The sequence below is a fragment of the Suricata suricatta genome, chromosome 1, assembly GCF_006229205.1.
Source record: "Suricata suricatta isolate VVHF042 chromosome 1, meerkat_22Aug2017_6uvM2_HiC, whole genome shotgun sequence".
In the NCBI taxonomy this organism is placed as follows: Eukaryota; Metazoa; Chordata; class Mammalia; order Carnivora; family Herpestidae; genus Suricata; species Suricata suricatta.
Genome location: NC_043700.1, coordinates 94,733,641 through 94,747,143, shown reverse-complemented (window position 1 = coordinate 94,747,143; position 13,503 = coordinate 94,733,641).

Here is a 13,503-nt window from a genome sequence, read left to right as displayed (position 1 = left end):
TTATTTGGGGAAGTCATTTCATTTCTAAGCCTCAATTATCTTAATGAAATGGATGAAGACAATAAATGTAATGCACAGGAGGAAAACAATATATGTAGATTGACATGAGCATCTTTCACAATAGTAATTAACACATGAGGATCTAATTTAAGATTCTTCTTGAGTAGATTATCACATTGGATACATAATTTTAGAAATGATAAAATATTCAGCATAAATAACTATGAAAAAGCAATAGACAAGAAAATAGTGTGTTTAATACGTAAATTTTTATTATATACAGATATTTAAACAAAACTTTATTCTTCAGTTTACAGAAGACCAGCAAGAAAATATGCATCTTTTGTAAGAATCTTGTCATGTCAGAGGATAGACTATAAAGATAAATAATACGAAATTTTCTATTTATAAGTTTTAAAAGCTTGTGTTCATGACAGAAGTGTTAGGTCTGGCAATTAGTAAGAAGTGAAAAATTCATTTATAAGGAGTATTTTAACTTAGAAATATTTGTTTATGGTACAAGCCCCCCATAAAACTAAAATTTCTTGTAGTTATATGTTATGTGTATTTGCATAAACACATATATACATATATATGAATAAACACATATATACATATATATGAATGCACATAATAATGGAAAGTCATATGACAAAAAACTAATAGTAATTATTTTTGATTATGAAATTATGCATGATTTAAAAATTTTTGCTTATGCCTTTTAATTTTTCTTCTGCATACATTTTTTAATTTAAAAAGAAAACCATGGTTTATTAAAATAAAAGCAAAAAAGCTTTAAATGTTTTCCTATAAAAATCTATTTATGTATAGAAAACCATTGGGGAAAAAAATCTTAAAAATACAATAATTGAAAAATGATTTAATAAATTTTGATACAATTTTGTTAAGCTTTGGGCAACCATTAACATGATAAAAATGAAAATGTTAATGATTTAATTGTAAGTGGAAAATGGTGAATACACTATTATAAATACATTATGATTTTAATTTTATAAAAATTCTGTTTGCACTATTTTCAGTTGTGTGCATCATCTAGAACTTGCATGAATATTTTCTTTAGTGATTTTTAGTATTTTTGAATATTTGTTTTAGAAATAAGACATTGTATTAACCCCAAGTATTTTTCTTATTTTCTCTGAAAAAGAGTCATCTTCCTACTTTAGACTGTCCAGCAAATGTTCAAAATCTTGTTGAATTTTCACCTGTGTACATTTAAAAATTTTTTAAGGTTTATTTATTTATTATTTATTTTTATTTTTTTAATGTTTATTTACTTTTGAGAGATACCGAGAGACAAGAGAATGAGGAGAGGAGAGGCACAGAGAGAGGGAGACAGAATTTGAAGCAGGCTCCAGGCTCTGAGCTGTCAGCACAGAGCCAGACATGGGTGGGGCTCCAACTCTCAAACTGTTAGATCATGACCTGAGCTGAAGTCAGACGTTCAACTGACTGACCTACCCAGGCACCCCAACCTGTGTACAATTCTATTAACATAGTATTCATTTATATTGTCTTATGGTGAATATAAAGATATGACTGAAGAGCCTAGATCTTGGGAAATGTACTAATATTCTATTATTTGACTGTCAAGACTGCTGGACAAAATTGTGACTATTCACTGATGATTATGCACATAATCTTACTCTGGGGTATGAAAAGTCTAAACTTTAAGGCATGTAAGGTCACTTATATCTCTAGGATTCAGCACCCTCAACTATAAATGAAAGGAACCATGCCAAATAATCTGTAATATTTTTAAAAAATATTTTTTAATGTTTTATTTATTTTTGAAAGAAAGAGAGAGAGAGAGAGAGACTGAGACAGCATGAACAGGGGACTGTCAGAGAGAGGGGAAGACACAGAATCTGAAGACAGACTCTAGGCTCTGAGCTAGCTGTCAGCCTAGAGCCTGACACAGGGCTTGAACCCACAAACCAGGAGGTCATGACCTGGTCAAAGCTAGACGCTCAACCAACTGAGCCATCCAGGCACTCCTGTAACATTTTTATCTCCTCAAACTCTCCAAGATTTTAGTACACAGATTGTCACTCAAATGGCTAAAAACCTAGGAACACATCATTTGTACAATAATTGTATATTTCTATTATTAGCTGTCTCCTCATCATTAAGCATGATTAATTAGTGTGTGGATCTGACCAAGAGGTCAGAAATAACATTATTCTACTGAATGGACCATTAAAATTACATTTTAAAAGATGATTTTTCTCTTTTCCCTTTTTTTTTTCTTTTTACTTAAATATCTTGTGATCTTTATTTTGGAATACCATTTAGTTAGCTCATCCATTAGTTCATTAGTTAGATAGTCCATGATAGATAACAAATTTTCTGCTCAAAGGATATTTGCATAGAATTTAGAAAATATTCTTAATAAATATGTTTCATATATTACTTTTTTCAAGACTGACACTCCTCCTATGAATGTAGAATTTTGCAAGTTAAAATTATGTATATATGTTTAAAACATTTGTACTCTTATTTATTGTACAGTTTGTACTAGTCTCTGACAAGACTCTTCCCAACGGTACCTATTTTCTGTTTAGCATTTTTTGATTTAAGCCATTGATCTCTCTACTGAGTGGCCAAAGACTCTACTGCTTTAGTTCTTTAAATATTTCATTTGTTTATTTATGTGTTTGTTTATTTATTTTTAATAGAGAGAGAGGTGTGGAGGAATCTCAGGCAGACTCCATGACCAGTGCCAACTCCAACACAGGGCTTGATCCCATGACCATGAGATTATGACCTGAGCAGAAAGCAGGAGTCGAAGGCTGAACTGGCTGAGCCACCCAGACATTCCTGCTTTAGTTCTGGTTTATGTGTTACAGAGATCTTGGGACTTTTCCGTGTTTATTTTGTTTATCTTAACTCCCCTGATGTATTTCTGTCTTAGGTATTAGTTGTATTTTCTAAAAACTAGTTGAATTGTAAAAACTTTAAGAAGTCTTAGGAGAGAAAATAAAGACCATTAGTAGTGATGCTTTTCCTTATATAATCATGCCTTTCCAGCTGTAATAAACTAACCATTTCTAAAATTGCTCTTACTAGCTGACTCAGAATTGCATATTATTGGTGTTTTCATTAGTTGATTGTCATTTTTCCCACCTGGACTTTAAGCTACATGAGAACTGTGACTGTTTCATGCAGGACTGTATAGCCTGTATCCAGCTCAGTGCCTGTCATACAAAAAAAATATATTAAAAAAAATTTTTTAATGTTTATTTTTGAAAGATAGAGTTAGACCGAGCATATGTGGGGGAGAGGAGAGAGAGACACACACACACACACAGAATCTGAAGCAGGCTCCAGGCTCTGAGCTGTCAGCACAGAGCCTGATGCGGGGCTCAAACCCGTGGACCAGGAGATCATGACCTGAGCTGAAGTTGGCTGCTTAACCAATTGAACCAGCCAGGACCTCCCCACTCCAAAATATTTGTTAAATCGATGAAAGAAAGATGAGAATATTTGACAAAAATAATTTTCCAAGAAATGGAAAAAAAGGTTGGTTTATTGACAAGAAGAAAAAGGCTGAAGGAAGTCACAATGGTTTCAAAGTAAATTAATGGTCAAAGTTATTAAATATTTCATATATTTGGGGCTAACTTTTGAGGTGTTGCAATTTGCTTTAATTCTCACAAAGGCCACTCAGTGTTCAGTTTTATTGTCCCCATGACTAAGGCTGAGGGAGTTACACAACTTGTCTCAGACAAGCACGAATTTGCATGTTTGAGTACAGTGGTGGTAACGACTAAATTATACCTCCCCAAACACGTGTTGAAGCTGAATCTCCAATGGGACTCGATTTGGAGACAGAGCCTTAAGGAGGCAGTTAAAGTTGAATGAAGTCTTAACAGGGCCCTAATATGTTAGGACTAGTCTTCTTAGGAAAAACGCCAGACACACACAGAGAAGAGGCCGTGTGAGGATACCATGAGAAGGCAGTTACCTACAAACCAGGAAGAGAGACCTCACTGGAAACTAACACTGACAGCTCCTTGATCTTGGAATTCTAACAGTGAGACAATAAAATTCTGTTGTTTCTGTTGTTTAAGCCACCAGTCTGTGGTATTTTGTCATGGCAGCCTAAAAAGGCCAATACAAGAAGAGAAAGAGAGAAGAGGAAGAGAGAAAAAGAAAGGACAGGGGGTGAGAAGAGAGGAATGAAGGAGGGAAAGAAAGAAAGAAGTGAATTTAATATCAAGAAATAAGTTCTTTAATGAATTTGGATAGAAAAAACTGTGGAACCGTTTCCTTTGAACAATTTTAGGAAAACATTGCACTATTATTTATCTTGTATGGTTTAGATTTTATTCTTCTTGGAGGCGGTGGCATGAATTAGATCATCTATTAAATAACTGCTGGTCTATGTTTCCAAGGACTAAAAGAAATAAAAAAGATGGTTCTAATGAGAATCAGACTTTAATCTTATAAGAAAGACACTTTAGTTTCTTTCCCTTCTTCCACACTTGTTCCTCCAAGTGTTCTGTTTCTTACATTTCTAAAACGCTTTCTTGGTAATGAAACTCTACCACAGAAAAACTGGCAAGAAGTTTTGCTGAGTGAATGAAGGGGAAGATAACTAAGATACTTACATGCTGGCAGTGTGAAAGGAAAACTATAATGAATTGAATCCTGAAGTCCATCTTGGACTTTGCAGAAGTGTTCTGAGTTCCCAAGTGAAGATTTGGAAAGCACAATTTTATAGGGGATCCATTATCTTCGCAGCCCCAACAGCTCTTGAGGTTATGTGAACACAGGGGCTTTACAGTGATTCAATCAATATCTTAGGACAAGGATTGGGGATATTTAGATGATTAGCTTCCTCTAGCTCCTCTTGGGTCTTTCCATTCTTTTTTTTTTAACTTTTTAAATTTGAGAGAGAGAGAGAGAGAGAGAGAGAGAGAGAGAGAGAGGGAGTGGAGGGACATAGAGAGAGAATCCCATGCAGGTTTTGTGCTGTCAACCCAGAGCCCAATGGAGGATTGATCCCACAAACCATGAGATCATAACCTGAGCTGAAATCCAGAGTCAGATGCTTAACCAACTGAGCTTAACCCAAGACTCCCTTGGGTCATTTCATTCTCAATTATCACACTAACTTAAGGATAATGGAAACAAGGTTTTAACAATATGGTGAACTTGCCTTCTAGGCCATCGACAGAAAAGGCACATCTTAACCAAGCCATATACATCCAACAATTGTCTGTGAGGTTAAACATTGGCTAGCTCAGGGGCATCTGGATAGCTCAGTTGGTTAGGTGTCTGACTTGGGCTCAGGTCATGATCTTATGTCTTGTGAGTTCAAGCCCTACATCTGGCTCTGTGTTGACAGCTCAGAGCCTAAAGCGTGCTTTGGATTCTGTGTCTCCCTCTCTCTCTGATCCTCCCCTGTCTCTCTCTTACAAAAATAAATTAACATTAAAAAAGTATTTAAAAAATAGGATAGCTTAAACCAAAGTTCATCTGATATTTAAAATCCCTTGCAGAGGCCAACAATAGGTATCATATTTATTCATTCATTTACTAAACCTCCACAATCATATAAACCAATTACTGAAAACAAGTCTCTAACTATATACACAAATTCTATTGGTTTTGTTTCTCTGAATAATTCCAATACACCTGAAAATGATAAACTTTTTGTTGGATTTAGTAACTAAATAGTGCTTTCAGTTGTCCTTGTTGGAGAAGTGATCATATGTGCTCTAGGTATGAGAGGAAGAATGAAATGGTTGTTCTGTGATCCGGAGGGTGAAGACTGAAGAGACTTAAGAAGCACACATTGGTTCCACTTCTGCTCTTGGACACATAGGAAGCCTGCATTTATGAGACCCTTTTTCAGGGACAGTGGGGCCATGTGACAGTTCCACCCAGTAAGACATGAACAGAAATAATGTACATCTCTTTCTGTCTTAGTTATGAAACTCCATACATGTTCTTTCTTATCCTTCTGTAGACCATGTAATTAAGCTAGCAACATTATCATGAGGAAAGAACATGATGCCGGAGTCACCACTTAAGGGGTAAGGATCAGTGGCTTAATTTGCAGGTGACCTAAGTGAGACATGAAGCTCTGTTATGTCAAGGTACTGATATCTGGGATTTTTTTTTTGTTATCTTAACAAATTCTGGCCTATTCTAACACAGTGTCCTAATACTGAGAATGGCAACTGAATTGTGCCACTGCTGATGAAAGACCCTAAGACATAACAGTTGCTTGGCAAAGCCAATGAGAGTTTATCAAGCTCTTTCCTTTTTCTGGATGAGCAAAAATTATCAATGATGAACTGGTCAATAGTCATGGCTTGAAAGGCAATATTTTCCAGGTGTTATCTAGTAAAATGAGTGGTGAAGCAATTGTTTAAATGACTACTTATATTTGAGGGGCGCCTTGGTGGCTTAGTCAGTTGGAATAGACAGAATAGGTCATGCCACAATAGCAAACAAACCCCCAAATCTTGGTAGCTTAATACAATGAATGGTTATTGGTTGTTTATTTCACAGTCTGAAGAGGGTTGGGAGGTTCTTTTTGACAGCTTTCCTCCAAGCAGTGACTCCGGGCTGCTTCTATTAGAAGTGTTGCCATCTTAAACACAGCTCTCAAGGTTGCCATCAAATAGGAAGACAGAACAAGACATGGAGGTTGTAATGGTCATGCCTGGAGGTGGCATACATCACTTCTGTCCATATATTTTTGTCTAGATCCTACTACATGACTCCAATCCAACTGCCAGTAGAGTTGGGTGATTTAGATTTCTTGTGTCTATGTCCTGAAAGTGAAAATGCAATAGAGATCTTCATAGACATGCTTATAGGTGACAGAAATATGGCTTATTTATTTACTTTTGCTGTGTGTGTGTGTGTGTGTGTGTGTGTGTGTGTGTGTGTGTGTATGAGAGAGAATGACAGAAAGACAGAACACAGAGAGATATGAAGAGAAAGAGATGGAGGCAGGAGAAACATTTAAATGGAGTTTTGTCTTATTTTTGAGTCTCTTCTGAAGCTCCAAACTGAAGGCAAGTGGTAAGTGCACAAATATTCTACCGAAAGTGATAGATACATCCCCACCAGACCAATGAGGGATTGGGCAGGCTGGATGTTCGGCCATCCATCTCCATCATGCACTGTCAGCCTCAATGATACTCGGAGATCAAAGACAAGATTATATGAAGAGATTTGTGGGAAGAGAGGACTGTGGTGGATTGGAGTGGATATGCTTCTCTTTCTATCCTTCAAACCAAGGGAATAAATCATAGCAGAAGAATTCTTTGGAAAGATGTGGAAAACTGGCATCGTACTTCCTAATTGCCCACTTGCTGAGCAGCAAATATGTGTGGGCTCCAGGTTGCTGTGGAGCAGGGCCTTGGGGTCCCTGGCTTTCCTCCTGTGAGGCATTGAGACAGATATTAGTCTTTGCCTGGAAAAATTCAAGGCAAGAATGACCATGACTCACAAAGGAAGAGTGAGGAGCTTGAGATCTACCTGCAGTTTCATAGTCCTGGGGCCAAGTGGAAGCTGGCAGACCTAACTCATTGTGAGAGAGTGACAATTCCTTAGCGACAGGGTAAGGCATAGTACTGAGGGCCCCATTAGAAGGAAGTGTGCAGAAGAATCAACCAAAGCATCCCATGAGAAAGAGCCAGTGGTTAGAAGTAAGGTAAGGCAAAGGGCATCAGCCAGTTACAGGACACTATAAATTCCATTGATTGAGTAATGGACCATTTCCTCTTTCACACCTCTCCCTTCCTTCTTTTGTCCCTGGCCTCCAGTGGATCCAAAAGTGGTCCAGTGAGATTGGAGGTAGTAGAGTAGGGGCTGAGAAATAGCACATACACTGCTTTGCTCATGCTCATGGCCATCTTGTGGAATCACTGCATGATTCCACTGGAAATGAGGAGATGCTGGATGCTTTGATTTATATCAGGCTGGAATTCTCCATATACACAAGTGAAGCTGTGTCAATATTTGAAACTAGCTGGATGAGTTGTAGTTCTACCTGAGGTGGTATCTGAAACCAAAAGTATTAAGGGATTGTTTGAGGGAGCATGTCTGAAGGCAGAGTGAATAATCAAATTCATTTCTAGCCACGTTGTCTAGCCCTTTCAGCAAAATGATTGCCTTTTCAATTAACTTATAATTTTATTTTGAAATAAAGATATATTTGACAAAAATCAGGGGCACCTGGGCACCTCAGTTGGTTAAGTGTCCTACTCTTGGTTTTGGTTCAGGTCAGGATCTCACTGTCTGAGTCTGAGCCCTGTGTCTGGCTCTGCACTGAGAGCACTAAGCCTGCTTGGGATTCTCTCTCTATCCTTCTTCCATTCTTCCCCTCCCTCACTCACACCATCTCTCTCAAAATAAATAAATAACCTTAAAAGAAAAAGATATATTGGGACACCTGGGTGGCTCAGTACATTAAAAGTCAGACTTTGGCTCAGGTCATGATATCATGGCTTGTATGTTTGAGCCCCACATTGGGGTCTGTGCTGATGGCTCAGAACCGGAAGCCTGCCTCGGACTCTGTGTCTCTCTCTGCCCCTCTTCCACTTGTGCTCTGTCTCTCTCTCTCTTTCCCCCCCAAAAATAAAAACTAAAAAAAATTTTTTTAAAGATATATTTTCTATCTTTCAAAAATAAAATAAAAACATAAAAAAATTTAAAAATTTATATATATTTGATAAAAATCAATAAAAGGTGTGACAGGAAATAAATTCTCTGTTAACTCTCCTTAACAAAATTATTATTCAAAATTTATTTTTTGGAAATGGATTATAAAAGAAAAATAAATTGTAGAGGGGAAAATTTCCATGAATGTAGTTCACCTTTGATTTAATTATGTCAATGATTGCAATATAGAGATAAGTTTTCAAAAAGCAAACTCTTTTCCTGAGTATCTCTTTTATACATGCAGTAAGAATAGGACTTCTTAGGAGGGAAGCTCTGGGCTGAGTTTCTTCTAGGCTGGTAGATCTCCCCCTAAAAGACCCTTTTAAAGACCTTAATGTATCTTAAACCAGACGAGAACTCAAGGTTTTACATTTCTCAATAAGTTGCAGAGATCACATAAGGACTCTCCATCAGAAATTCCCTTGACAAAATGTTGTCTTTCCCCTCAAAATCACATTGGGGTATTTATTGGAATTTGGGGTGTTTATTGGAATTGTAATTTATAGGTTATTTGACCAGAAAAGGCACCTTTACAGTGTAGGATTTTTGAATTCAGGACCATAACATGTGCTTCCACTTAATCAGCAAAATCAAGCTGACATAAAGAAATGTCTCTAATGTTTGACCCTTGAGTATCATATTCTCTGCTGTCTTTTGATAACTACTTATTTTCAAAATAAAAAAATTGACTTGATAAGAGTCTTTAATCCTAACTTGCTAAGGGTATGTTATGAAAGACAAACACTACATTTTTCTGTAGTTTCAGCATCTATTGATAAGGCTTTCTCCACTAAAGTAGCTGTTCCTACATGTTATAATCAGTTATTTCTTATCACACAAATGTCCATCTTCTAGGTAGTGTCTTATAACATTGTAAAGATTCAGGTCTATCTATCCATCTCCTATCTATCCTTTTCTCTTGAGTCTGACCATGGCAGGCACTCCAGCAGGTGTGATGGATGTAGGTGCTGGATGCAGGACCTGATGCCCCCCAACTGCAAAGAGGATGTAGGGCCATATGGACAGGTGAACCTGATTTTAGATTTCACAGGCAGGAAACAAGATGACAATATAGAGATCCTTTGAACTGACCAATAGGAAGGACTTGCCCTAGAGATAAGATTTAGTTAATTTATTTCTGGGCTGAGCTTCTTTTCTTTTTGATTTCTATTTTCTTTCTCATTGCTCTTTCTCATCTATTATAGTACTTTGCAGAATATTTCTGCTGTTTTCTCTGGCCTCATGCTGAGAAACTTTGTGGTGGCTCTCCCATTGTACTTTGAGATCTTTCTCCATTTGAAGTGAACCCAGGCTGGATGGTTTACATATGTTGATGCTGGTAAAGGAAATCATTGTAATATGGCACCAACAGTCGCTAGGCCTGCATGCATTTCCAGCCTCTGCATGTTTGCACTTGGACTTTTTTGCAGAACTTTAATAGAAAAGTTTATGATAGTCTATTCTTTTAAAGCTTCCATTGATCGCGAGAGCTTTATTCCAGTTGTTTTCTGTTTGTTTTGTTTTTAATTTGATCCCATCTGCTTTATATCTTCCATAAACTCCATTAATGGTTTCCTTCCCGTTTTTTAGCACTAATATTAATCTACTCTTATTTTTTTCATTTCATTTGATATTAAGAGTGAAGTTAGGTAAACATATGGGCTCAGTTCCTTGTCTTGGAGTCTTTTTTATTTTTATTTTTTACTTTCTTGGATATTAAGTGCAGAGTGTTAAGCACACACCTCAGTTCAAAGCCAACTATCAACATTTTCTGAGAGGACATAGGAAGGCCCCTTTATTTTGGGGTGTGTGTTATATGTGTGTGTGTGCTACTCTTCCCCTTCATGCAAATGCCCACTGCAAATATACGTCTTATTCCTGGTGGCCTAGAATCTTTTGTTTGTTTCTTTTTGTCTTCTATTCTTTTTTTCTCTCCTTCCTTTCCTTTCCTTTCTTCCTTCTTTCTTTCCTTCTCCTTTCCTCCCTCGCTCCCTTCCTCTGTTCCTTCCTTTCTTTCTTCTTTTTTTGTTGTTGTTTATATTCATGATTCACTAACTTCTCTCTTACATATGTGACTTTTCTAGAACTGGGTCTTAGGGAAGAAGCCATAGTATTTTGCCATTTTCTCAGAAACAGAAGGCAAAAAACATTAATATACATATAAATAGCTATGTTAGTCAGTTCTTTTGATCCTGAGATGGCTGCTCTATTGCTTTTCAAAGATACAGTTTTTAAAAAATGTGTCTTCAAACATGTTTATGAAAAAAATTTTTTTATTATATTGATAGCCGTTTATTTGATATGCTCTTTTTTAAATGTTTCTTTACTTACTTTGAGAGAAAGTGTGAGTGAGGGACGGGCAGGGAGAGAGAGAGTCCCAAGCAGGCTCCGCGCTGTCAGCGCACTCAGTGAGTATGACACACAAAGTGAGACAGAGCTGGAACTCAAGAATCGGACACTTAACTCACTGAGCCACTCTGGCTCCTCTATTTGATGTGTTCAGAAGAAAGATCTAGAAAAAAAATTAATAACTTTGATCTAGCTAAATTACAACTTGATGATTATTAGGGGAAAACACTGTACAAGCCTCTCACCATTCTGGATACATGTAGAGCAGAAGCTATTTAGAAGTCTTGTCGACTTCTGCAATTTTTAGTTCTGTGTTTTCAAAAACCGAGTGAAGTAGACAATTTGACACAAATTTAAACCTCACACATGGTGTTGGCACTTTGTGTGCTATGAGCTCAGAAATATCCAGAAATGATTACTTGAAGGATGTTTACTGTAACTCTATTCTTAATGAGCTAACTGGCCAACTACAGGGTTCTTCACATAAAGTATCACTTTATGAGAGGCTAAGGCAGCAATTTACTAAACAGTACCTTAGGGACCTAAATTAATGAATTTCTCAAGTGACCAATTTACTAATTCAAAATAAACCAAATTCTGTCTATACCAGGCAAAGACTGCATGTCTTGGGGCCCTGAGGTGACTTGCTTGATTCTGCTATCCATAGTCCCAAAGAGAATTATTCCTTAGAATTTGTTCATTAGTTTTGGTCAGAATTGTGCATATAAAATTGAAATGTCTATTAACAAATCTGATTAGGTATTTTAAAATTGTGACTTGAAACAACAACTGTGTATTTCCCTAGTTTATGTAGAACTTCATGCTGACAGAATTTCTAGAAACATTGCTTTTGTCTGAATTGGGTTGATAAATAAGTTTATTCAAAACCTGCATTGAGATTTCACAATATTTATAATCATATAGTATTTGATAGCCTTGGATATTAAAGAAAAAAAATCTATCCCCAGAACTGGAGGGTGATTTTCTTCTCAGCAATGGGATGACTTTTCTTATTATTTCATGGTGCTGTCACATTAACAATAACAACAAAAAGAATAGCCCTTGAACACATTAAGCAGCCAAATTATTGGTTTGAATCATTGCAATCAGTTCATTTGTAAAGGTTTTTTTTTTACAATCAATGAATTCATAAACCTGCTCTATATACTTTCTGCTTTTATTCATTTGCTACCACCCTCCTTTTAACTAAACAGTATAATAAAGGCATTTAGAGCTTGCAATTGACAGATATTTTAATATCATCAGAGACAGTAATGAGCCTGAATTCAAAAAGAACATAGACTCACTTTTCTTTTTTTCCCTAATCTTTTTGTTTTCTTCCCTTTCTCTTTTCTTCCCTTTCTCCTTTCTTTTCTTTTCCTTTTTCTTCTTCTTCCTTTCCCTTCCCTTCCTTTTCCTTTTCCCTTTTTCTCCCTTCCTCCTTGCTTCCTTTTTCTTTTTATCTCTCTCCTCCCTTGTTTCCTCACCTCCCACTTCTTTTCCTTTCTTCCTGCTCACCTCCCCCTAAAAAGTCTCAAACAAAGCAGTGTCAGCTGTGATGGTGGTTGTGCACAAGCATGCCATGGCCTCACCAGCACTGCTTGGGGGAAGAGCCCATGTTCTTTATAATTTGTGTCTGCTGCAAGGTCCCAGTTACTGGAGGTTGTAGCCTCTGGGGCAAAGAGGGACATTTTGGGGGTTAGACCAATCCAGCAGTTCACTGAATGGCTTGAGCCTGGTGATGACCTCACCGTTTTGGAGAGAAGAGGGGAGGACTGTGCTGTCAACAACAGGAAGTTGGTGAAAAATGAAAGATGCCCTTGGGGAGTGCAATGAAGAGCAGATGGCTTTAATTGTTAGCCTTACTGTGACAACTGACAAAAGAAATTCTGCTCTCTTGACATTTAAAAGATACCAGAAATACCAGTGACCACATTCCATAGCTTCTTGAAGGTTTCCATGTCAGGGAGTTCAAACTCCTCTCTATTTTCATTACTGAACAGACCATAAAAACTGCAGGTGATAAGATTCCCGGTGGACTAACCTACTAGTCGTTTGATAGGTCACTGAAGTGCATACAATGTGGAGGAGTGGGAAATCATAGGTGAAGGGAGACACCTGTGCAGGAAGTTCTGCGGCGTTTATCTGCTGCAGCAAGGAAAAACAAGCCCACAACTCAGGTGGAAAATGGGATCCATCTCTATACAGCCTCTGGATCTTTTTATCCCTGTGACTGGCTGTAAAAATGTAGTTTAAATTTTCATTTGTCATATTGTGAAATTACCCTCCCTCTAAAAAAAGTAAAAAATTTCTATAGCATCATTTCTGCACTGGCTTCCAGAGGACGCCAGCAGCATTGACTCCAGTTACCACGCCAATAACTGGCTCAAAAATGTATGCATTCTTGGCCTCCCTGTCTTCCTGTATCGATTCTTCATTACCCCATTA